This window comes from Tenrec ecaudatus, chromosome 9 (genome assembly GCF_050624435.1).
Source record: "Tenrec ecaudatus isolate mTenEca1 chromosome 9, mTenEca1.hap1, whole genome shotgun sequence".
Lineage (NCBI taxonomy): Eukaryota > Metazoa > Chordata > Mammalia > Afrosoricida > Tenrecidae > Tenrec > Tenrec ecaudatus.
The window spans coordinates 62,867,735-62,893,154 of NC_134538.1; positions in this window are offsets into that span (position 1 = coordinate 62,867,735).

The following is a 25,420-nucleotide window of genomic DNA, read 5'->3' on the forward strand; positions in this document are numbered from 1 at the left end:
TCTTTTTATATATAAACACACACACAACTTGGCAGAATCTCTAGAGAGCTTCTGATTTCGTGTCCTTTTTACACACACACACACACTCACACTACTTCCCCTACAGTATCTCTAGAGGGCTCTGACTTCGTGGCTTTTTAACAAACACACTTACACCTTTGCAGAATCTTTGGGGGCTTCGGACATCGTTTCCTTTTTTTTCACACATACACACACACACACACCCTTGCTGAATTGCTAGAGGGATTCTGATTTTGTGTCCTTTTTACACACACACACACACACTCACACCCTTGCCGAATCTCTACAGGGCTTCTGATTTCAAGTCCTTTTTACATATACACATACATTCACACCATTTCAGAATCTCAGGAGGGATTCTGATGTCGTGTCTTTTTACACCCACCCACCCGCACACACACACACACACACACACACACATACACGCACCCTTACAGAATCTCTGGAGGCCTTCTGATTTCCTATCCCTTGTACACTCACACTCATACCGTTGCAAAATCTCTGGAGGGCTTCTGAGGTCGTGTTCTTTTTCCACACACAAAAACACACACACTCACACCCTTGCAGAATCTCTGGAGGACTTTTGACTTAATGTCCGTTTTACGCAAACACACACACAACACACACATATTCAAGCACCCTTGCACAATCTCTGAAGGGCTTCTGACTTCGTGTCTTTTTTACACACACACACACAAACACACCCTGGCAGACCCTCTGGAGAACTTCTGACCTTGAGTCCTTTTTAAACACTCTCACACGCACAAACTGTGGAAGAAGCTCTAAAGGACTCTGACATCGTGTCCTTTTTTACACACACATATACACACACACTCACAACTTGGCAGAATCTCTAGAGAGTTTCAGACTTCGTGTCCTTTTTACACACACACACACACACTCACACTACTTCCCCTACAGTATCTCTAGAGGGCTCTGACTTCGTGGCTTTTTTACAAGCACACAAACACACTTAAACCTTTGCAGAATCTTTGTGGGCTTCGGACTTCGTTTCCCTTTTTTTCACACATACACACACACACACCCTTGCTGAATTGCTAGAGGGATTCTGATTTTGTTTCCTTTTTACAGACACACACACAGATACACGCACCCTTGCAGAATCTCTGAAGGGGTTCTGATTTTGTGTCCTTTTTACACACACACACACACACACACACACACACACTTGCAGAATCTCTAAAGGTCTCACTTCATGTCCTTTTTACACAAAAACTCACACACACACACACTTGCAGAATCTCTAGAGGGCTTCTTAATCCATGTCCTTTTTACACACACACATACACACACACACACACACACACACACTCACACCCTTGCAGAATACCAGGAAGGCTTCTGAGTTTATGTCATTTTTACACACAACACACACACACACACATACACGCACCCTTGGAAAATCTCTGGAGGGCTACTTACTTCGTGTCCTTTTTACTCACACACACACACACACACACACACTCACACCCTTGAAGAATATCTGGAGGGCTTCTGACATCATGTCCTTCTTACACACACACATACACACACACACATCCTTGCAGAATCTTTAGAGGGCTTCTGACTTCGTGTCCATTTTACACATATACTCACACTGATACCCTTCAAGAATCTCTGGAGGGCTTCTGATTTGTGTCATTTTTGCATACACACCCACACACACGCACACCCTTGGAGAATCTCTGTAGGACTTCTAAAGTCGTGTCCTTTTTACACACACACACACACACACACACACACACAAACACCTTTGCAGAATCTCTGGAGGGTTCTGACATCGTGTCTTTTTATATGTAAACACACACACACACTCACAACTTTGCAGAATCTATAGAGAGCCTCTGACTTCGTGTCCTTTTTACACACACACACGCACACACACACACACACTCACACTACTATCCCTACAGTACCTCTAGAGGGCTCTGACTTCGTGGCTTTTTTATAAACACACCAACACACTTACACCTTTGCAGAATCTCTAGGGGGCTTCGGACATGGTTTCCTTTTTTCACACATGCACACACACACACACACACACACAAACAGACCCTTGCTGAATAGCTAGAGGGATTCTGATTTTGTTTCCTTTTTACAGACACACACATAGATACACGCACCCTTGCAGAATATCTGGAGGGGTTCTGATATTGTGTCTCAAATATCCATGAAAAAGAAAAATTTTTTTCTTTGGTGATTTTCCTATTGTTGAGCTAAGGGATGGAGGATGTACTGCATGGGCGTGACCAGCCACTGGACCGGTGTGCTGTTAACACACCCTCCTGACTTCTGATTTCGTGGGGCTCTAAAGAGAACCCGAGAATAGAAGTTCTAAATCGTGAACAAAGGAGAGACAAAGGGTTAATGAGAGGACAGAAGTTTGAAGTTTCATTGGATGAACACAGCGCCAGCATCCAACAAACATGCCAAAGGCTGAACTCTGCCCGGAAGTAATGAATGAACACTGCCTTTACCCCGTGTCCTCACTCTCCCCGTCTCCTGCACTCCAAGCCAGCCTCACTCAGAGTAGTCAAAGGTGACATGGTGGTCCTTTCATCTCTCTCTGACCCCTCACTCCGCCTTCACCTCTATCCAAGTTGCTTCATCCTTCGTCCTTCTCCCTGATCTTCCTCGTGGAAAGATCTAATTCATACTAACTGGTAAAAGTCAGTTAGCACACAAGAAAGAAGACATCTCCTCCCTCAGCCTATACTGCAGAAAAGGAAACTCGGGCTTGAGCTCATTTGCCCAACTGTCAAAGGTCCCATCACGGGCAGGGCCATGTGAAAATTCAAGCAAGCAGCCCCAGAGCCAGAGCTCCCAACCCTCATCCACTGCAGTTCAAGTTCATGGGGTGAAGTGGTGAAAAGCTAACCAGAAACTGAGAGTCAATGTAGATACCCAAGGCTTACTTGCCAGGGCACTCACTCACTGCCATTGAGTCAATGCTGACTCATAACAACCCTATAGGACAGGGTAGAATTCCCCTGTGAGTTACTGAGGATGTATCTCTTTATAGGAATAGAAAGCCCCATCTTTCCCTTGTGGAGTGGCTAGTGGTTTTAAACTGTTGCACAAAGCATAACCATGACACCATCAGGACTCCAAAACATGCCAGGGCAATGAATGGTTCTGTGAGATCTCTCAGGATAGAGATATACCTTGCTCCTTGGCTACACACGAGAAAGCATTCACCTCCAAGCCTAGTTTGTGATCCAAGTGAGTTTTATGAGAATTAGAAGAAGTTTCAGGTTTATAAAGGCACCTGCAAGGCTCTTCAGAAATGTGCATCTCCTTAGAAGCTTCCCTGAAAGTCACGAGGTCTGCTCTGTGCTCCTGCCTTTTAAATTACTCCAAGAGGTGGGGCGTGCTGGTGACCCTGGTTGAACTCATTGGCTGAACTGAATTCACCTGGCCTTGGTGGGCCAATTCAGGTGCAGAACACACCAGGTGTACCTCCCCTTCCTGGCTGGGAACCTGAGCCTTTGAGCATGCACAGTGTACCACTCGTTCATGGGACAAAGGCTCAGACTGCTGATCATGTGTAATGGATGCCTCAGTCCCTAAGCTAAACTACCTAGCAGTTCCAAAACCCCACTGCTGTGTAGTGTTCATGAACTTTGGCAGGAACACATCCTTACCACGAAGAATCTTGGTGGCCCAATGGCTAAGCACTTGGGCTTTAGACCGCGGTCAGTAGCAATACATGAGAAAAAAGGTCTTGCCATTGTAAACATTCCACCCCACTGCCATCAAACGCAAAGGACTTCTGGTGACATGGCGGGCTACTCACAGAGCTACTAAATGCAAAGTCAACAGTTCTAACCCACCAGCTTCACTGTGGGAGAAAGATGAAGCTATCTATTCCTATAGAGACATAATATCTCAGAAACCTATAGGGAAAATTCTACCCTGCCATGGACTACTAAACGAAAAACCTAATCTGTCTTGGAAGAAGTCAGGCCAGAGGGCCCTGGACAGCATATATGGCAAGATTTTGCCTCCCAAATATGTTGGACATATTGCCTGGAGAAGGACATCCTGCTTGGTAAAGTGGAGGGGCAGCACAAAAGAGGAAGGCCCTCAACGAGCTGGATTGACACCGTGGCTGCATCAATGAACTCAGGCAGAGAACAAATGTGATGATGGTGCAGGACCTGGAAGTGTTTGGTTCTGTTGTGCATAGGGTCACTTTGGGTCAGAAACCACTCAATGGCACCCGACAGCAACAACAACAAGTATATAAGATCACCATGAGTTGGAATCAACTCGACAGAAAGTGGGCTTTGGGTCTGTCATGGAACCAACCCTGGCTCGTAGCGACCCAATCATGGGATTCTGAGGCTGTAAATCTTCATGGGAGCAGAGGGCCTCATCTGTCTCCTGCGGAGCAGCTGGTAGGTGTGAACCCCTGACTTTGCAGTTGACAGTCCAACCCTTCCCTTAAAGTACCCCCCAGGGCTCCTTTGGTAATGATGACAGACTAGGAAACCCAATGGGGACATTTCTACTCTGTCACCTGAAGGCATCCTATGCAGAATGGGCTCAATGGGAACGAACACCAACCCCACCACTTTTAACACCCTCCCAACCTTACAGACTGTGCTAGGCTCTTGAAGGAATTGACTTTTTGCACTCCCACTGAGCGAGCTATGAGCATGCATGCCAACATGTAACTTCGGTCCTGAACTAGGGATCAGCTGCACATGTAAGGATGTGCTTCTAATGTGGAAGGAAGTAAAGAGAGGGGATCTGGAAGCAGGAAAAGCCAGGAAGCAGGAGTCACTTGGGCAGACCCCTTTCCTAAACCAACTTAATTAGCATATCACAGATCCTGGCTCAGAGGTGATGTTCAAAGAAGAATTGTTGACTGAATACACAAGGGAAGGAAGAGAATAAGTGAACACAGAAATGTGCTAATGACCAAATTGACTCACAGTTCCCACCCTGCTCTTCTTCTTCCAGGTTCTTCTCTAGTTGCTAATGGTATTTGCTCGACCTCTCACAAGCACAAAAGGAGCCCTGGTGGCCTAGCGGTTAGGCAGTGGGCTGCTAACCACCAAACTAGCAGTTCTAAATTAGCAGGCATTCTGAAGGAGAACAAGCTGTCTGCTCCTTTAAAGAATTACAGTCTTGGGAATGCACAGTGGTAGCTCTACCCTGGCCCACAGGGTTGCTCTGAGTCTGACTCGACTGGACAGCAGTGAGTATGGGTTTGGTTTGGTTTTCACAGGTACCCCGATCCATTGGTGGTCTTGGTAAATTGCACACGCTGGTTCAGTGGACCTTGTGTAGGGCTTGAGAATTTGCACTTCTAACAAGCTCCTGATGTTGCTAGTCTGTGACCATATTTGGGGTGGCAAGGTGCTGCCTTGTGTTGCAAAGAAGGTCCCTGTGATGTCAGAATGACTGGACAGCACTAACAACAACTACGGATGTCAGGGCCCTTCACTTCCCCAGACCACTGACCAGGTTCAAAGACCCGCATGCGAGTATAGTTTCACAGTTAGACGTGTTTAGAAAAAATAATGCTTTCAAAAGTAAAATCTTGGTTTACATTTTACAGAGCATGCACAATTAGTAGAACTCTTAAGGTCCACCGGAACCTCTTTAGGGTCCCCTCCACTTGCTCACCACCGATAAGTCGATTCTGACTCATATTGATCCTAAAGGAGAGGTTAAAATTTCCCCTGTGGGTATTTCTGAAACTGTAGCTCCTTATGGGAATAGAAAGCCTCCTCTTTCTCTGCAGCTGGTGGGTTCAAACTGCCAACCTTGTCTTTAGCAGCTCAGGACTGACTTGTATCTCTATGAAACCAAAATCTACCTCACTGCCAGGGAGGTGATGCTGACTCATAGTGACCCTATGAGGCAGAGTAGATCTGTCCCTGTGAGTTTCTGAGACTGTAACTCTTTATAGGAGTAGACAGACTCTTCTTCCCATGGAGTGGCTGGTGGTTTCAAAGTGCTGACTTTGGTGTTAGCAGTCCAACATGCAAACACTATGCCACCAAAGCTCCTTTTGTACCCCTATAAGTAGATAAATATTTCTCTTATATCTGTGTTTCAACCAAAGGCATGGCTATAAAGGAAAAAAGGCCATGAGTGTCAAGAATGATTTGAAAATGTGGAGTTCTTTTGGGAAAGGATATATATATATACTTGTGTATATAAATAGAATTCTGACGGCAAGAGTGGTCAGGAGTTGGACTGTTAATCTCAAGGTCAGCAGTTTGAATGACCAACCGCTCCTCTGGAGAAAGAGGAGATTTTCTACTCCTCTAAAGAATCACAGTCTCAGAAACCCACGGGGGCCATTTTACTCAGTCCCATGGGCCTGTGAGTTGGAATGGACTTGATGGCAGTGAGGGCATGTAAATATGCAAACACCCACCTCGGACTTAGGATTTGACCTGCTCCCTCAGCCCCATGAGCATCTGCATCTGCAGCCATGGACTTGGCCTTCTGTGAAGAACCCATTAGTGCACCGCCACAAAGAGAATGAGTTTCCTCTGTGTCAGTCCATTACCCTGCCAACGTTCAGGATGGAGCCAACACCCTTGGTCTCCCAGAGAAATTGGCTCAACATCCCCCTGATGTGGTTGCATGACATAGGCCACTCATGCAATGCACTGCATGTGCTCTATTTAATGCACTATCACCAACAAGTCTACATGGGTGGTAACTCTGAAAACCTTGACCAAACAGCTGGCTTCACCAAAGTATATGGAATCATGTGGAGTCGTCGACCAGTTCGACTCTGCACTGGCTGTACGTTGGCATTGCCAAGGGGGCTTTCTCACTGACCGTGACCTGAATCCTGCTTCCACTAAGCCTTGCTTCATTGGTCTGGGATGGGGCCAGGCCAATGGGAGGCTTGAAAGCTCCTAAGGGATTCCAAAGTATGACCAAGGGTGAAACACTACTGCTTTTGGCCATCACATCCGGGAAGGCCCTTGGGACTTTGCCACTCAAAGTATGATAGGTCAAGGAACCAGCAACATCAGCATTAGCTTCTCCCACGCTAATGCCATCGGGTTGATGCTGACTCATAGTGACCCTACAGGACAGGGTAGAACTGCCCTTGTGGGTTTCCCAGACTGTCACTCTTGCCCGGAGTCTACAGCCTCATATTTCTCCCAAGGAGTGGCTGGTGGTTTAGGACTACTGTCCTTGTGGTGAACAGCCCAAGAGTACCAGGGCCTCTGGAACTGCTGGATCCTAGACCCCACCCTGAACCCACAAAATCAGAATCTGCCCCCCAGCCCGATTTCCAGGAACCTGGGTAAGTGCATGCATGTGAAAGTTTAAGAAATACTTCCTTAGAAACCATTACTTTCCAGAACAAACTCCTCCTGCCAGAGGTGCAGCAATGGAAACCCAGTAGGCCATGCTCGCCTAGAAGCAATTTGAGGTCTCAGTGCTCCTATATCCTGGCTGTCATCCAGATTTTCTTATTCTCACCGGGACTGTTGTCACTACAGCAGGGTATTGGTGAGTCCTCAGCATGAACAGCCCCAAATTAGGTCTAGAGACACAGCTCCCATTTCAGAGTAGTACAATCCACAGTTTACTGTAGAGTTTCTGGCTTTTACTGGCTTGGGGTAGGGTCTAGTGGGAAACGCATCTTAGCAAGAGCCATTATGTATTCTGGATGTGCACAATGAGTTTGTCTTGAGGCATATTTATGTCTGATGTTGTTATGTATTCTCTTTCTATCCCATGCAACGTTATTTTTTTGAAAATTTATATTTGCTTTTAATTACCCAGACATATAAGTGATTTATAGCTAGGTCTGATCGATTGGAATCAGATGACCACGCCTGGATTAACCATGGGTCCTGGTGACCATTAGGCACTTCTTTCCATGAATGATATTTTCACCTGAGTGAATGCATTCACGACTTTTCTTCTCTTAAGATAAATAAGCAGGTGGGTATCATTTTGCTATGCTGGCACTTCCTTGTGCTGTTTTAAGTTCACCCGGCAATTTTTAAAAAGAGAAACATATTACAACTGTCACACACTTGATAATTCATGTGGAAAAATTTGGGGGAGAGCTAAATAGAGGTGACCCGTGGTGCAGTCTTACTTACTGCTTGTTAGAAGGTACTGAAATCTTATATACATAAACACTAGAAACCAGGAGAGAGGAAATGGTGGTTCCATGGCAGAATTCTCACTAGCCATGCAGGAAATTTGGGTTTGATTCTCGGCCAGTGCGCCTCCTGTTACAGCTACCACCTAACTGCTAGTGGAGGCTGGCATATTGCTATGATGCTGAACAGATTTTACCGAGGTTTTCTGCCTACAGACAGACTAGGAGGAAAGGCCTGGTGAACCCCTTCAAGCCATCAGCCACTGAAAACCCCCCAGCTGACAAGGGGTCAAATCTACAACCCATTGAAGGAATGGGGCAGGACCAGTGGGCATTGAGTTCTGTAGTGCATGGAGTCCGCATGAGTCAGGATCTGGCTGACTTAAAGGCAATTGTCCACAGCACTCTCTAGGAAGGCAGTGGTTGGAGCACATAGGCGTCCTTCATGTGGCCCCATGATCATCAAGCCTTAAGTCATGCAACCAACTCTGGGAAATGAAAGATGCCCGGAGTACCAGGAATATTTGAAGGACCTGGTGTAAATTGGTTCAGCCCGAGGGAGTTCTGGAAACCACCGAGGTAAGCTTCCTGCTGAAACCACTAACTTAGCTCCAGTGCGAGTGATGGGTGTCTGCGCATGTACCCAGCCACCATTAGTGCGTTTGTTGTTGTTGTTGTTGTTGCCGTTCACGTCCGTAGAGTCGATGCCGATTCACAGTGACCCTATATGACAGGGTAGAATTCCCCCTGTGAGTTTCTCACACTGTGACTCTTTACGGGAGTAAAAAAGCCTCATCGTTCTCTTGAGGAGTGGCTGGTGGTTTTGAATGGTTGATCTTGCCATTAGTCCACTGCGTAACCAGGTGCTGTCAATTTGGTTCCAACTCATGGCCACTCTATGTATAGCAGAACAAAACAACACGCTGCCCTGCGCATTTCTCACAGCCATTCCTACATTTGAGCCACTGTGTCAACCCATCCTGTGGAGGTTTGTCCTCCTTTTGGCTTGACCAAGCATGCTGCCCAACTCCAGGGACTGGTCCCTCCTGATAACACCCAAAATACATGAAGCCAAATGTCACCATCCTCGCTTCTAAGAATCAATCTGGCTGTAGTTCTTTCAACATAGATTTGTTTGTTCTCCTAGAAGTTCCTTGGTGTATTCAATATTCCTCACCAGGACCATATTTCAAATGCATCAATTCTTCTCGTGGGACTTCCTTATGCATTTTCCAGCTTCCACATGAAAATAATCATGCCTTGGGATAGGATAGTCCTGAGATTTTAAGGTAACAAAGTCACCTTGGTTCAAAAAAATGTTTAAAAGGCCTTTTGCAGCAAATTCACTGAAAGCAATTTATCCAGTGATTTCTTTACAAATATTTCTATGAGCGTTGGTTGTGGATGGGTCCAAGTAAGATGAAATGCTTCATCATTTAAATCTTTTCTCTGTTTATCATGTTGCTTATTGGTTCAGTGGTGAGGATTCTTGTTCTTTTAACCTCGAGTTGTAATCCATACTGAAGACTATCATCTTTGAAATTCATCAGTAAGTGCTTCAACTCCTCTTCCCTTGCAGCAAGCAAGGCTGGTCGCCTGCATATCTCAGGCTGTTCTCAAATCTTCCTGCAATCCTGAAGTCTCCAATTCAGCCATTCAAAACTCAAAACAGCTCAATGCCATGGAAGTCAAGTCAATTCTGACTCGAGCAACCCTGTAGGTCAGGGAAGAATCTCCCGGAAGGTTTCCAAGGCTGTAATCTTTGTGGCAGCACATGGTCACATCTTTCTCACTCGGGATAGCTGGTGAATTCCAAGTGTTGCTCTTTCGGTTAACAGTGAAGTGCTTAAACATTGCCCTACCTGGATTCCAAGTGTGAGCTAGCAGCCACAATTTTCTTCTGAGACCAAAGGGGTTGTTAGGTGTGAATTCTCGACCAAGGGTGGTCCAGCAGACCTGCTCAGTATTCGCCCAGGTGCAAAATCCATCAAGAGGATGCATTGTCATTATTTTTAATCACATAACACACCCAGGTGTAGCAGCAACCCAGCTTTGTAATATCACCCTGGTTTTGATAAATATGTCCCATTCCTTGATAACGCTTCCAAGTCCTTTAATATCCTGCAGCTCAGTCCCTGATGTCTGGCTGTAACAAAATGTGTGCAGGGAGACCATATGTCAATAAACACTCCCCGTCTGCCTCAACTCAGCGTATAATCAGCTCCAAGGTAAAATGCATGGTAAGTCAGTTATGCGCTGGCGAGGAGGGCAAGGGGCCCCTTTCAGGTTTGTCTTCTGATGAAGCTGACCAAAAGGACTTCTTATTTCAGCCTATTAGGAGAGTGAGAGTTGCCCCCCCCTCTCTCGCCATTTTTCTTTTCTTTTCCCTTTTTGTCCCTTTCCCCTTGGAGGGACAGCCTGCTCTGCTATTCTGAAAGGGTTGTCTGTTTTATGCTGCACTCTCCACTCCATTAAATCACCTTTCCTCACATTAAATACAGGTTTTCAGGGTGGTCAGAGAGCTTTGCTCTGAGGGATAATGATATAATGAGGATGACGTGCATGAAAAATCATTTTTCAGCTCAATCCCAGGCAGACCACGGGGAAGCATGAAATGGGAAGGGGGAGAGGTGTACCTCACTTTAGACAAGAGCCAGGCTTCTGAGGGGGGCAGTCTCGACCTGGAAGGCTGCAGAAGGATTCTTTACCTCACTCACTCATTCACTCATTCATTCAACCAGCTTGCTACTTACTTATTAAATGCCAGACCTTGGGGCTCTCTCACTGAACAAAAGAGACAAAAATCCCCCTTCTGTCAAGAAGCTTCCATAACAGAGGCATTCAAACACTTCCTAGAGAATGTGTTTAAAGTCCAATTTACACAAAAGCAGAAGAAGAGACTGATGCGAGGGGTTTCACACACACACACACACACACATGTTCATATATGACTCCCATTGCAGCGACAAAGTGTAGTACTCTTCCAGGAGACACTATTCATTGGAGTTAAATTGCTCCCCCCAGCCCCCTGAGCTCTGTCTCTCTTTTTTTTCTTTCTTTCTGAGAGCAATTGCCCTTGGAAGGGATTAGCTGTTATCACTCTCTAGCACCTTAGTGTGAACTTATTTATTGGCTCCTTTTCCTGCCTAGATAGGAGGGGCCTCCAGGGCTGCTAAAAGCCAGAAAAATCCCAAAAAAGGCAGCAACAAGAGAGGCAGAGGACAATTGGGGCCAATGTTTCTCATTTGAGTGGGGGGGGCATTTGTTAAAGATGCAGATTACACAAACATACAGCACACACACACTTCCCTGCCGCCCCACCCAATATGGCCCTACTAAATAAGGATCCTACCCCACCATCTGTCTGGGAATCCCTGAACTGGCCCTTCCCATGAAACAAGCCAGGACCATTGAAAGTGACTCTGTAGGCAAAAGACCAGTGACTTAGGTTTTCCAAACCAGGATAAAGCCCATTTGTTAAGCACTTGCATATTAACCAACAGGTTGATGCTTCAAACCCACCCACAGGTTCCTAGGACAGCAGGCCTGATGATCTGTTTCTGAAAGGGCACAGTCTTGAAAGGGATCCCTGGTAACATATTGTCCTGCTAGCCATAAGGTCAGCAGTTCAATACTACCAGCTGCTCTGAGAAAGCTGAAGCTTTCTACTGTACAGATGTATAGTCTCAGAAACCTACCAGGGCAAGTATACTCCGCTGCCATGAGTCAGAATTGACTCAATGGCAGCAAGTGAGTGGATGGGCAGGGATTGATTGGGCACCAACTAACACTAAGAACAACTACTTTGGGTGGCAGTGACATTCTTCTGCTTTATCTAGAATCTGAACGCTCAGTGTCATTAACAATGGAGGCAACAGACAAATAATAATAAACTACAGAAGGGTAAAGAAAAGCTAAAGAAGTTACTTCTGTTTGGGGTTTAGTTGTGTGTTTTTTTAGCAGAAAATATGAACTATGAAGGAGCAGGGACTTGCTGCACTTAAATATAAACTGTAAGATCTCTCTCCGGGCTAGAGTTGCATTTCAGTTCTTGGCTCTGCATGAGAAAGAATTCACGCCAAAGCCTGGCTCGTGATCCAAGTGAGTTTAATGAAAGTTAAAAGAAGTTTCAGGTTTTATGCGGCACCCCTAGGATTCCTCCCCACCATGCAGCCTGGCAGAGACTGCTCGAGGTCACGCAAAGATCTCTCTCCTAAGTTTTACTCCAAAAAAAGACCTGTCTCATGTTCTTTCTGAAGTTCTCTTCCCAGTTCCTGTCCTCAGTTTTTCCTTTCTCCCCCTCGCTCCTGCCTTTTCAAGGATTCCCGGGAGGAGGCATGGTGAATGACCCCAGGTCGATCCCATTGGCTGAATTGCAATCACCTAGCCCAGGTGGGCTGATCCAGGTTTAACGCCCATCCGTACCCACCAGCGGGAAGACCTAGGCTTTTGTTCTATGCTTGGTTCTCCTGGGCATGCATCAAAGGACATCTCATTCCTGCCTATCTGCCTAACAAAACCTATTTTTCAACCCCAAGTCTTTCTTGCCAAAAAATAATGTCCCATAATAGGAATGGCATGAGCATGGCTTCTGCGTTGGATCAGATCAAGAAGATAGCTTTCATGCCCTGTACTAAGATCACAAAAAAATGTAATCCAGTGCCATGTAGACAGTCTCGTGTACACAAAAGGTTTTCTAAGAGTCTAAATAGGTTGAATTGCAGCCTAAAACAGAGAGGGACCCATTTCAAAGAGACGTGGGGACATGGCTTCCATAAAATGGAATGCATCAGTGCAAGGGAAACCCAGTAACTTTGGGAAGGAACTCCATTGGCTTGGACTAAACAGCCAGAGATAGTGCTACATAAAAAGAAAGAAGATGATTGATAAAGCAACCCAGACATTATTGTGAAAAAGGAAAAGGGACTTAGAAGACAATCAAAAGCTACAAGGAACCTCTCTTAGGGAGAAGTCTTGTGGTTTCAACTTGTGTGCTCTGGGGGATATTTGGCAGTCACGTATTAAATTGTGCATTCAATTTAATCCCTTTAAGGGATTTTGTCACTGGGCCTACAGCCCAACTATCCTGACAAAAAAAATCTATCTTGAAAATCACCCTGCTGTGAGGAAGCTAAAGGCAAGCACATGATACGATCACATGGAGGGAAATCGGGGAGCCAATGCAACAGCAAGAACCCAGGCCCTAGACCTATGAACCAAAGCAAACCCATCTTGCCAGGTCTCGCTGCTAGAGCTGGTTTGGCCAATGCCACGTGGAGTGGAGATGTGCTGCCCCAGCCAAACCTTCCTCAAATTACAAAATTATGAGCAAATAATACACCGAGTGGGATTGAAAGTCACTAAGCAGCAATAGGTAAGTAAAACATATGGGCCTACCATTACCTATCTGTAAAGAGTCTTTGGCAACTGGTTTATGGAAGACGCAGGCCCTGATTACCTCCCATAACACGTATTCTTTATCATAGCCACGGACACTCATGGAAACATTAAAGTTGTGCTTGAGAGAGGAAAAGGTGAGTTAAGAACTAAGAAAGATGGTCATGTGGCCTGGATATTGCTCAAACACTCCATTCTCCTTGGTCCCTTGGAAGAAGTAGAGGGATGAGAACCCAAAGCTGTAAACATTGTGTGGATTGGAAACATGTTAAGTTTGGCGTGAGGGCTGAAGGCCCAGGTTGGTAAAATTATTTTTGTGGGACTTTCTAGAACCAGAGCTGCTCTGAGGCCCACACTGGAGAGAATGCCATGGTAATTACCCTTGTATGCTTTATTTTGGCTGAGTCCCTCCCCCATCATGTGTCAGGGCTTACCCAGTGCCCCTTCTCAGCCCTGATACACGGTGTTGCCAAAATGGCTCAGAGATGTTAAGCAATCTGATCAAGGTCATGTGACTTAAGGTCAGTTACAGAGCCAGACACTGAAATGCAAGAAGACTGACTCCTATGCCCAGAACCGGGACAAATCTCTCTGACAGAGCTGGGTAGATGCCCCTAAACATCCGTCTTGAGTGTGTGTGTGTGTATTTGTGTGTGTGTGTGTATGTGTGTATCCACATATATATGTTTGGTTTATTTGTCATCAACATAATTAGAGTACTTTCTATCGAATTAACAATGAATTAAGCCAAGGTTGGTGGTTTACAATTTGCACAAGTGCCTTTATGAACTATCATGGTTTACTTTCTTTCATTGGGAGGCAGCTCCAAGCTTCAGACCTCTTTACTCCCCAGGTGAGGTGCTACATTCAGACCAGAGTCAGAGGAAAGGATTGACCAGAAAGAGTCAGTTCACTGAATGAAGTTCCTTTGAAAAGGAAGCCAAAATGGCCCTTAAACTCATGGCCATCAAGTCAATACTAGCTCATAGTGAGGGACCCTGTTGAACAGGATCCTATGGTACAGGGTAGCTCTGTCCCTGTGACTCTCCAAGACTAACTCCATGGAAGCAGAAAGCACCATCTTTCTGCCACAGGGCTGATGGTGGTATCAAAATACTGGCCTTTGGGGTGTCAGCTCAACTTGTAACCACTATGCCACAAGGGCCCTTAGTCAATCTAACAGGTCTGGCAAAATGTAGAGCCAGACATTATATACTGAAAATGGCTCACCACCACAGGCTGGCTTTCTGGTGGGGTCTTTTGTGGTAAGGGTAAGGGGTAAGGGGTAAGGGGTAAGGGGTAAGGGGTAAGGGGCTAGGGTTAGGGTTAGGGTTAGGGTTAGGGAAAATTGATGTGTGACTTCACAGGGCCACTAGTAAGCCTGCATATATAAAAGACTTACTCCCTCCCCCAACAGAATGGGTTATTTTCCCCAAGATTTCAGGAAACATGGCATGACCAGGAAAGACAACCAGTCCAAGTTCCTAAAGCCACCAAAGTGGAGGCCCTTCCTCCCCTCCCCTCCCCATCCCCGTCGTCTTTATCCCACTTTGCAGGACGACTCAGGAGCGGGAGAGCTGGCTTAAGACCCTTTGTGACCGCTGCCTGCCTATCAGTTCATGGGGGGCCAAAGAGAGAGATATACCACCCCTTTGAAAGTCACCCCCCAACACGTGCACTAGGGCTGGCATGTCCTCTCCACCCCCCAAGAAGGATCACTGGGCAGCAGCATTCTCTGCTTAAGGCAAGCAGCCCCAACACCTGGGGAAACCCCCCGAGTCCCTCTTTGGTCTATTTCCCCTTTTTTCCCAGGGATTGCATAATTGGAATAAACAAAAACCCCTGTCTGAGAAACCACAAGGTCTGATTTCTTTGCTAGACAAGCTTTTACACATGCATCAGCCCACCTCAGACAACTGCCAGCCACTTCTCCAGGTGCTGTTCAAAACAGAGGAACGGGAGCCCTTCCAGAGAGAGGCCCAGAAAGCAGTCAATAGACCTGATGGTCAGCCAGCCGGCACTCCCCAGTGGAGGGAAACTCTTTTTACCATGCCACGAATAATGTGGGACCCAAACTCCCAGTAAGGCCCCGAGGGCTTAGCCAGGTATCACCAGTTTATTTTGCAGGGCCTCCGCGGGACAGCTAGGAAACCTATGCATTTATCTAAGGTCAGTGAAAATTTTCAGGCGCCTACAAGAGAATGTCTGTCTGCCTGCCTGCCTGCCTGCCTTTTTAGAGTGGCTGATGGAAGCCTGCGTTCTTTGTACCCCCAAGGACCCCGAGGCCCCCGAGAACAAGAGGGAAATAAGTATTGCCTTTATTACTCAGCCCGCCTCAGACATGAAAAAGAAATGGGAAGCATTTGAAGGGAACAAACTTCATGATTTGGTAGAAGTGTCTTAGTGGGTATATCACAACACAAATGACCCTACCACGACAGAGACAAAGAAATAGCTAAAATACTAGGAATTGCCATGAGACACACCAGAGACTCAGGAAAAGAGATCACGGCCCACTCACGGAGAGACTGACCTGTGGCACCGCCAAGCCCCGAGGAAGGAAGGATCCAGGTGCCTACTACAGAAGAGACAGACATTGGAAAAACCATTGCATTGAAAACCCCAGGAGAGACGGACAAACCTCCACTAGAGAGGACGGGCCTCGTCCTCGCCTAGAAAAACCCAAGCGAGAGACAATAACGCTTGAGGAAGCTGAAGGAATGTCTCAGGGCTCTGTTTCACTGGCCCCCAGGATCCCGTGCTGTCCAAGTCGGGGGCCAGCCAGGAAATGTCTTGGAGGACACAGGGGCCATCTTCTCAGGTTCAAAAAAGAGAACAGACACATTGTCAAAGGAAAGATTGGAATTACTGTCAGCCTATGATTGCTTCCAAAGTACTCACACCAGAAGGTTTGCATGGAGATTGGGGGGCTTCCCAAGCCATCAAGGTAAAAAATGTCTCTCTGCCCTATGTCCCAGTTAGCCACATGGTTTTCATGGCACTGGCTGCCGCCTCGGCTGTTGAGCCAGTGAAATTCTTTTAGCAGGAGTTGAAGTGGCCATCAGCGGAAGGACAAAACCTCCACAGTGGGCTTCCCGTTTCAATACGAAGCCACCTATATCACCTCTTGGACATTATCATTGTCCTGGGCTCTGAATCGCCACCCCAGATCTAGAATGCGCCTGACATGTGCACATGGTTTGAATCAGGTTCGGGTTAACCCCTCTCGATCACTTAGTGACAAAGGACACTAGATCATGGAATACCTTTACTTTCCAGATGAGAAAACTCACTAAAAAAGACACAGGTACTGACCCACAGGAACACAACTGGTTAACAACAAAGCCACATTCCCAACCAGTGTCTGGAGCCAGAGCTCAGAGCCCCATATGCCTGTGCCCAGCTGAGCAGTCACCCTCTCCTGGACCCTCGAAAGATCTGAGCAGATCCCCCCCCCCGTTCCCCCCTCCCATGCCCGAATATGTTTTTTCATAGGACGGCACTGAATCTGCAGCTCTGGGAGAGGGACATATCTGATGGAGAACACGGAGCAGACGAAGGGGGAGGGGGGAGAGTGGAGCACATCCTGGCCCACCAGGCCTTGAGGATGATGTTCCCACTCAGAGAAGCCAGTCCACACAGAAGACCACATGGCCAGCCCAAGATGAGACACGACGTCCCTCAAAGACCCATAGCACTAGAAGGGACAACACTGGAGACACAGTGCGGGAACGGATCCCGCCACACCGAGGCATAGCACTAAGGGGGTACAGCAGAAGAGCAAGGAAGTGGAGCAACAAGGTCCCCAGGGAATGCCAAAGGAGGACTTTGGGGGCAGGACTTGGGGCCCGCACAGACTGGACTGGAAAACACTGCTAAGGGCCAACAAACAGTCCGTGAACTAACTACGAGCTTTCCTTTCTTGATGAGTTGTGTTTTCTTTTATGGTCATTGGATTTTGGCTGTTTTCTTTCTTTTGGTGCTTGCTTTTGCTCTGTCTTGTGTTTGTGCAGGTTATTACCTCTACTGTATGTCTAAAAAGAGATGCTGGATGCACAATCTACAGGAGAGAAAAAGGGGACCAACGCTTTGGGGGAGGGCCACGGGAAAGAGGGAGTTGGGGGGAAAGGGAGTGATGTGAAGAAACCCAGAGACTAGGGAACAACAAATGGATGCAAATCCGTGGCAAGGGCGATGTAGGAATCCTGGTAGGGCGTGATCAAGGGTGAAGGAACCAAGAGGAATGACTGAAACCCAAATGAAGACTGAGCATGGCAGGGGGCACAAGAGGGAAATGAAAGGGAATAGCAGAGCGACCTAGGAAGCACGGGCCAGTTATAAAGGTCTAAAGAAAGGCACGCACAGATGTAAATATATTTATCTGTGAGCATGGGGAAATACACCTATGTCCATATCTTTATAGGTTTCCTATTACGGTAGCAGATGGCCTTTGGGCCTCCACTCAAGGAATCTCTCATTGCAAGAATACCTTGTTCTATTACATTGGCATTCTATGATGCTTACCTTCCCAACACGTTCCCTGAAGTCTAAGCGGTTGCATAAGCAAATGTGGTCAAGAAAGCTGATGGTGCCCTGCTATCAAAAGATATGGCGTCTCAGGTCTTAAAGGCCTGAAGGGTAAGCAAGCGGCCATGTAGCTCAGAAACAACAGAGCCCACATGGAATAAGGATACCAGCCTGTGCGATCACGAGATATCAAAGAGATCAGGCATCATCAACACAAAAAAATCTCATTGCCAATGAGCACGGAATGCTGGGTAGAGAGCCAAAGCCCATTTGCAGTACACTGGACATTCCCTTAAGTAAGGTCTTGGGGAAGAGACAAGCCTACACAGGGTACTAGACAGCAACGGTGAAACACAACTTTCCTCTAGCTCCTCAATGCTTCCTCTCCCCTCACTATCAAGATCCCAATTATAACTTACAAATCTGACTAGACCAGAGAATGTACACTGGGACAGATAGGAACTAGAAACACAGGGAATTCAAGGTGGATGAGCCCTTTAGGACCAGTGTTATGAATGGGAATGCTGGGAGGGTGGAGGGAGAGTAGGCTGGCACCAGGGAACCTATGACAAGGATCTACATAAAACCTCAAAAGAAAAGGGGGTGAAGGAGGACATCAGACAGTGCAAGATATGACAAAATAATAATTAGTAAATGATGAAGGATTTTTGAGGAGGGGTAGTGAGAATGGGGGCGGGGGGAATGAGGAGCTGAGGCCAGGGGCTTGGGTGGAGAGAAGATATTTTGAGAATAATGAGGGCAATGAATGTACAAATGTGCCGTATATCAGTGATGTTTGCACGTATTGTGGTTATTGTTGTATGAGCCCCTATAAAGGGAGAGGAAAAAAAGACCCTGGCAGAGGGCTGATGCTAGGATGATCTCAGGCTGGATTAGACCAGCAAAAGCAGGTGCTGCAGTCGCCTCACCCTGTGTCTATTCCTGTGTGAGGCATGAAGCTTAGGGTCCACAGCCCCGGCAGCTGGACAGTGAGAGAGGCAGGGCTCTGAGGTCATTCCACAGGGGGAATGGCCCTCGGGTTCCTGCAGGGCCCACCCTCCTGGGTAGTCCTGCTGTCTGGGGCACCTCTTTCACGGAGCCCACACCAGGGGAGCTCTTCAACTCATGGGGGATTGGCAGGAAGCCTCTGCTCATGCACACACACCACCACCTAGCTGGAGGACCTCGGTGAACAAAGCCTGAGGCAGACAACAAGCCCACTAACTTATCCTGAGAGAGTTATTATCAGGATCCAGAAACCGGCAACTGGGAGTAAGGGGCAGCATACCTGGGTCCCAGCCCCTCCCACTGCCCTCTGCAAGGAGTGACATTTCGAAGCACAGTGTTTTCCAAAGGCACTGTCAGGACTTTGGAATGGGCAGCTCATTTGTGGACATGGATACTATGTGATCCAGATGTACTACCTCCTCAGATCCTGTCAGCTGAGACTAAAAACCCTTCCAAGCAGAAAGCCATGCATCTGAACAGTATCCACCAGCCACTCACGTCCACTCCTGCTGCCTCCAAAGAGCTTTCCTTGGTTGGTCAGATCCCTCTGGGGACAGATATCCCTCGGTCCTTGGTTCTGTGTGAGAAAGAATTCACACCAAAGCCTGGTTTGTGATCCAAGTGAGGTTTAGGAGAGTTAGGGAGGTGTGGTGGACAACCCTGGTTGATCCTAGTGGCTGAACTGAATATACTTGGCCTAGGTGGGTCGATGCAGGTGCAGCGCCCACCCAGGTAGACCTGCCCTTCCTGGCCGGAAACCTGGACCTCTGAGCACGCACAGTGTGCCACTCATTCCTGGCCCGCTAACTGGGCCCTCTGAGCATGTGTAATGGACACCCCAGTCCCTATGCTAGCTACCTAACATTTCCACCCTGAAGAGATGTGGACCCAAATCTCTGGGGTACTGGGCGACGACATCTCTAGCTACTTCCTGCTGGCAAAACGGGCGAAGTGGGGCTTTGGGTCCACAGCCTTCCTGCTCTGCTGGGAGGGGTTGTCCATTCAGCGCTAGGATGGATAAGGTTGAAGTGGTCCAGGAGATGGTGGTCCTGGAGCTGGCACACTTGGATTAGGGGCTTTGGTAACTTGAGAACGTCTGGGAAAACCAACAAACGCACAAAAGGGTGAACAGTTTAACTGAGACAAGGCTAGGATTGTGAGGTGGGAGTGCCCTTGAAAGTAGGTGAGTATCACAGGAAGTAAGTAAAAATCTTAGGATTATCAGGTGTGTGTGTTTGTTCATTCTAAGTACCGGCACGGGGGTAAAAGCATTCACAATTTTCCCTAGGGGGGTCCAGGGTGTGGGCACTACTGGGTGCAATGGGATCACCGCTTCACTTATGATCCTAAGGCATTGGCCCCTCTGATAAGAACCACCCTTCTTTTTAACCCTATAATGTCTCACTTTTAAATTTTTGGGCAAAAAAAATTTTCGTTTTGATTCATTACTTTCATAGTTATCAATATATATACATTTATATTCATTTCATTAAATGTTAGGGAAAGGTTATGCTCGGCGTTATAGGGTTAAATTGTAATATTGGGATGCTACAGGCGGAGTCAACAGGGATCAAAAGTAGAGTAACTGCCTGTGTCATTTTTAATGTTCTCGGGTTCCATTTGAGTAAAAGGCTTGTAAGTTACCAGGGGACCAAATGCCCCTGGTGCCTCTACTAGGGGTAGAATGTTCAGGGAGGGTTCAGGGCTGGGAGAATAGTGACCTGAAGTCCAGGATCCCTTAGGGCAGGGGTCCTCAAATTTTTTACACAGGGGGCCAGTTCATTGTCTCTCCGACCGTTGGAGGGCCAAAGTATGGTTTTCAAAAAACCTATGAACAAATTCCTATGCACACTGCACGAGTTGGCTGCTAAGCAGGACAGGCAGTGGCAGCAAAACACCCCGAGGGTGGGATGAATGGCATCGCGCCACATGTGCCCCATGGACCACAGTTTGAGGACGCCTGCCTTAGGGGTTCCTGGGTGCACTGGGGATGAAGGTTTCCTACTGCTCCTCGAGAGGAGAAATGCTCTAAGTTCTGGCATCTCCGCCCACTTTCCCGGCACTCACCGTAACTGTTCCCGGTGAATCATGGTTGGAAGGGAAAGCGTACCATTCTCTGCCCACCATTCTCCTTTCTCAAAACGATACTGTGGCCAAAGAGAGTTGCAAAGTGAATCTATCAGCTTTTGTTTGCCCAGCCTCTCTGTATCAACTCTATCCCAATTGGACACGATTCATGCAAGGGCGCAATTCCTGAGCATCAATCTGCTAAGTCCCATCTAGAAAGCACAAAACAAGGAGGCGATTGACAGCTTGCTGCCTCCAGGTCAGTAACCCCCACTTGAGAGCGCACCCCTGGGTTGCCCTGAATCTCATGCCTCAGCCCGAGGGAAGGGGTCAAGGACCAGTCGCCGAGGGCGACCTTTAGGTCCAACCATTTTTCTGGACAACAGGCTAGGAGAACCACTGCTTGGGATGGCCCCAAGGCCCTCCAAGACGCCTGCTGGCGGGGCTGACGCTCAAATCTCTGAAGGGAAGGGACACGTGGCAGCTCAGGGAACCTTAAGGGAAATTGGAATTTCTGGCTGGAATATCATGGCAGAGGAGCTGTGTATTAAGTAAGAGCTGTCCCCAAAAGTGCCTAAAGCAGCATTGCTGAAAGCCTAAAGGTAACAGTGACTCCGCCTAGGCTTCGGAACGCCATTGGCCTAAGCGTGGGCTACGGAAAACCAGCCTGTAACAAGGAACAAACCAAATCTGGAAGAACACTAGCCCTATAACGCCTCAAGTTTTAAATTTAGGAAATATTTTTTTTTGGTTTTATTCTTTACTTTCATAGTTATCAATATATATGGTATTCAAAATATGTTTTAAAAGCATAAAATTTTCAGTGTTTTTGAAATGTGACCAAATTGTCACTTTTATAATTTGGGTACCAGATACGTTTTCATTAAGAATTATGACAATTTTGTGCTTGGCGTTACAGGGCTAGAACAGCTTGTTTGAAAAACCAGGAGAAAGGCAAAGGGAATGAAGGGGAAAAGGGAAACTTTTGGCTCCTGGGACCAGGCAGGGCTAACTCCCAGGCCTCTTCACCCAGCTCCCTAGGCAGCGCCCTTCCACATGTTTGGACTGGTGGGTGCCATCTTGGCCATGGTCACAGACCCTGTTACCTCTCGGCTACAATGGCGACTGTGTAGGATCTCTGGGAAAAGCTGAAACAGCTTTGACAAGAGTGAAGCCATTTGGGGCTGACAGAAGCCACCATGAAAAGAAAATAAAGTAGCTAGGAAGTGCAAATCAACTAGCTGATATTGGGGAGGTAGGCTGTGCAGACGTTGCCCAAGGGAATGTCACAAAGGAAATGGATGTTCAGAAGGCTTGCGAGAACGACCAGAGCAGTTTTGGTTCAACTAAGAATGGCTAACCCTAATACCCCGCTTCTCACTCGCCTAGTCCTGAGGAAGTATCCATGTACCTACTATACAAAACAGTGACATTGGAAAAATCAGTGCCTTGAAAACCCCAGGAGAGGTGGACGAGCCACCACTAGAGAGAACGGGCCTAGTCCTCGCCTAGAAAAATCGAAGCTACAGACAATAATGCTTGAAGCTGAATAAAGGTGTCCAGGCTCTGTTTCACTTGACCCCAAAGAGCCCATGCTCACTCTCCATGAAGGGAGCCAGCCAGTAAATTTCTAGGTGGACAAAGGGGTCACCTTCTTGGTTTCAGAAAAGACTACAGGAGCCTTGTCAAAAGGAAAGGCTTTCATTACAGGGGCCCCAGGGCAGACCCAAGCACACCCATGGACAACGGCCAGAATAACAGATTTAGCACAAGAGACAGTTACACGCTCCTTTTGGTAATGCCTCAATGCCCTTTTCCCCTAATTGATCGTGACTTATTATGAAAAATGGCAGCCATAATTACTTTCTCATCTGCTACAACCACCTTAACCCTTGAACTTGAAAAGCCAAAAGTTTTGCTCACCGCTCCAATGTCAGAGTGATATTTGTTTTATCAAGGAGCAGAAGAGACCTCCTCAAAGGAACTTCTTGATAAATCGCTAAAAGATATTCCTTTTGTTTGGGCAGAGAACAACCTGCCAGAGCTTTCTAAACTTCAGGTGCCTGGGGTCGTACAACTTCTGAGCTCAGCTACACTGGTGTGTCAAGCTAACCCTACTCCCTGGATAGCAAAGGTGGGTATTACTGTTCCCATTTGCAGACTAAAGAGGACAGGCATTTTGGTACTCTGCAAGTCCACATGGAATGCTCCCCTGCTGCCCATGCAGAAGCCGGGAACTGAGGACTTCCAACCGGTGCAGGATCTCAGAGAGGTAAATGAGAGAATAGAAACTGGCCACCCCACGTAGCAAACCCCGAGACCCTCCTGAGTACTATCCTGTCAAACTGAATTTGTTATACTGTTTTGGACTTAAAGGATGCTTTGTTCTCCATACCCGTGTCCCCTGCAAATCAACCCAGTGAAGACTTACAGGAACACAAGGAGGAACACCCCCAAACCACCTTGCTCCAGTATGCAGATGACCTCCTCCTGGCCTCCAAAACCCTGGAGGAATGCCAACGGGCTACCAAGGACCTGCTAATAGTCCTTGGCACATTGGGGTACAGGGTATCTGCAAGAAAGGCTCAACTGTGTGTCCATAAAGCTGTATACCTAGGCTACCAACTGGAGGAGGGAAAACGGACCTTGTCCCCCAGCCGCACTGAGGCGATCCCCAAAATCCCAGTCCCTGAGACTAAGAGGCAGGTGCAAGAGTTTCTAGGAGCTGTGGGGTACTGTCCATTGTGGAATTTGGGATTTGCAAAAATAACAAAACCCCTATATGCAAGTACTGGGGAAAGGAAAAAGAACTTAAATGGACTGAAGTAGAACAACAAGCGTTTGAATCCTTTAAAAAGTCGCTCATATGGGCAACATCTCTTGGCCTACTACACATAGTAAAGCCCTTCCAATTGTCTATGTGAGGCCAGAGGCACAGCAAAAGAAGTGCTAACTGAGAACTTGCGGCCATGGAAGAGACCTGTGGCCTATCTTTCAAAGAAACTGGACTCTGTAGCTGCTGGATGGCCGAGCTGCATGCGAGCTGAGGCTGCCACGGCCATCCTAGTCATAGAAGCTAGGAAGCTTACACTGGAACAGGATATTGCTGTGGTAGGGGGACCTATGGTTGAACCACTCCTAACCAGTCCCCCGGACCGGTGGATCTCGAATGCCAGGAGTATACCACAAATCCCCAAGGTAGTGGCTGTGACCATGCCATCCCCAGTGTTACAGCCACAACCTACATACTCAGAAAATGATCTAAAGATAAGCCAAGAGCTGGCCTGCCAAAAAGACTGGGAGCATCCAGGGTGGCTGCTCCATCCTGATGGAAGAAGATTCATGCCAGAAGCTCTGGAGACAGACCTGGTTCAAGGACTACATGAAAGTATGCACTCGGGATACTCTAAATGGTCTCAGTTGCTCCTCAGGCACATTTACATACCCAGGCTTGGACACTGGGTGGCAGACGTCTCCCACCATTGATTGCACTGTGCTCGGGGAAACAACCCTAGAAAGAAAAGGAGCAACCCCAACCACGAGCTCCAGGTAGTAGTCCTGGAGAATTCTGGAGGTGGACTTTATGGATATCAAACTTAGAAAGTATGGCTACCGGTATTTGCTGGTGTTCGTGGACACCTATTCTGGATGGGTGGAAGCCTTCCTAACAAAGAAGGAAACCGCTGCTACTGTGTGGAAATTAGTAGTAACTAAAATTGTCCATAGATTTGGCCTTCCCACCACTTTGGGGGTCTAACAGTGGCCCGGCATTCATTGCTCAAATTACTAAAGTTTTAGCACTGCTTCTAAATATTAACTGGAAGCTCTACTGGGCTTACAGGTCCCAAAGTTCAGGACAAGAAGAAAGAATAAACAGAATCCTAAAGGAATTGTTCGTTAAGTTGCATTTAGAACCTGGTGAGAACTGGGTTGATCCTTTCTTTACCTTTTGCCCTACTTCGAGTCCAATGCACTCCCTTTGTGAAAAGTTAGACCCCATTTGAATTTACATTTGGCAGACCTTCCCCAATTCCTCCCAAGATTGAAGGAAGTAGAAATAATGGAAGTGACTAATCGTTCCCTCATCAAGGGCCTGCAGGCTGTGCAGAAGGTGAGATGCAAATCATCTGCTCTGACACTTTCATTTTGGGAACAACCAAGGGAAAGGTGAAGAGGAAACCCACTATTGCAACCTGGAGCCTGGACGTGGGTAAAGAAGCCCCAACATGACACCTTAGAACATAGGTGGACTGGCCAATACCAGGTGATACTTAAAGC